Genomic DNA, 1,685 nt, shown 5'->3' with positions numbered 1-1,685 from the left:
GAGTTATCATGAAGTTACCTTTTTATCATCGTTACCTTTTGAAGAAACAAAGGTATATTTTGATTCCAACTCATGCAAAGAATACGAAATAATGCATGTCAGCGGTCTATTATACACTGCCCAAAGATAGTCCACTTTCATAATGCAGAGGAAAGAATATCAGGAAATCTTTAATAAAAAATAAAACTTTTGGTTTTCACATGAGTTTTCAAGGCGAATCGTGTGCAAGTCCCGGATTTATAAACAAACTGTATTTCACATGTGCTTGGACACGTAATTCACAACTTCGAGGTGAAATAAATAAACATTAGAAGAAGAATTCCCGAGAGATATTTTTTAGTTCTTATTTTATAAGTTCTGTTGACGTTCACTTTAAAGAAGTTTATTTACGAAGAATGTCCCTTGGTGTGCTCTCCCTGAATGAACTGTAATGATATTGTGAATTTTTTGATTGCTTGTTTGCCTGAATTCACCTGGCCTGGACGTGTTGTGCGCACGTGACAAATAATCTGGCAGTTGGCAAGGTGATCCCATCGTGTGTGACGTCATCAAATGAAGGAAAAAAAAAGTATTCACCGACAAGGGCGGAAATCATGCCCAGACACACCGCCCTCAACACTCTTCCCAAGGACTTTCCCAGTTGACCTGTATTCTTTCGACAGTCATCACAATAAAATGTTTCATTCTTGAGGCGAAGTCACAATAAAAGGTTGCAAGTCTTCGGTACTCATTGATCCCAGTCACACAAGTTGAAAGCACGTGTGTTGAATCAGGATGACTTCGACATGATGACGTCACACAACTTAAGCATTGTAAAAGTGAAGTATTTCAAGTAATCAAACAATGCATTTTCTTATTTTATCGCCTGCCAGGACAGCTCAGACTCTCCAAGCATTGCACATTCCACTTTGAGCTACCTTTCCAGGGTTGGAATCCCAACCCATCCATTGACCACCTCCCTGGCGTTGGGCAAGCAGGACGAGACATCATTCAGAGGGAAGTTCAACTGAAGGATTCGAGGCGTTCCGTTTGGAACCGCCATTCGCAAAATTGATGGAAGAATGAGGGAACACAATGAAACAGCTGATGAACATCATAATGGGTTTTAATGGGAAACAGAGAGAAAAACAATGAGGCGAGAGAATGAGATGTCTGAACGAACTTGTTTACCATTTGTGGGGAAACATACAAGATGGAGGTTCGTGTGAGAGTGAAGTTACAGACACTAAGGGAACTTTCAAACTTGGTGAGAGTGGGGTGAGTGCAGCCGGTGGTTTTGGTGTGAACTGTGCAGGCAGTGGGAGTGTGGTCCACTGGTCTCAGCCATCTTTGTACATGGAAACAGGAATGTGATGAAGGTGCAAGCGCACAACCACTGAGTGGCTGTTCTTGTGACATATCAATGGATGTTGAAATTCAATCTTCACTGGGATGGAGCAGAGGGGACAGCCAGCTTCAGGCTCTTTTCCAAAGGTGTTGTCCTTTTTGATGAAATCCTTTGTCAGGTGAACAACATGATCACCATCGACCAAAGTGATCAGTCAGCGCGGCTCCTTAGCTCAGGGGTTAGAGCACTGGTCTTGTAAACCAGGGGTCATGAGTTCAAATCTCATAGGGGCCTAAACTTTTATTTATTTATTTATTGCTGACATGTCACGCAGCAGGAACATTGAATGTGCCCAAAG

The 1,685-nt window shown here is 42.1% G+C and overlaps 1 non-coding gene across 1 annotated transcript; it reads left to right on the top strand.

The window, feature by feature from the left end:
* The first annotated feature begins 1,548 nt into the window (after positions 1-1,548).
* On the top strand, positions 1,549-1,621 carry TRNAT-UGU (transfer RNA threonine (anticodon UGU)). The gene has a single exon. It is a non-coding gene; the product is annotated as a tRNA-Thr (tRNA).
* Positions 1,622-1,685: the final 64 nt, after the last annotated feature.

This window comes from Eptatretus burgeri, chromosome 14 (assembly GCF_056783735.1).
Source record: "Eptatretus burgeri isolate ZD-2024b chromosome 14, Ebu_testis_v1, whole genome shotgun sequence".
In the NCBI taxonomy this organism is placed as follows: domain Eukaryota; kingdom Metazoa; phylum Chordata; class Myxini; order Myxiniformes; family Myxinidae; genus Eptatretus; species Eptatretus burgeri.
Note: the sequence above shows the minus strand (reverse complement) of the source record. Positions and strands in the feature narration are given on the sequence as shown.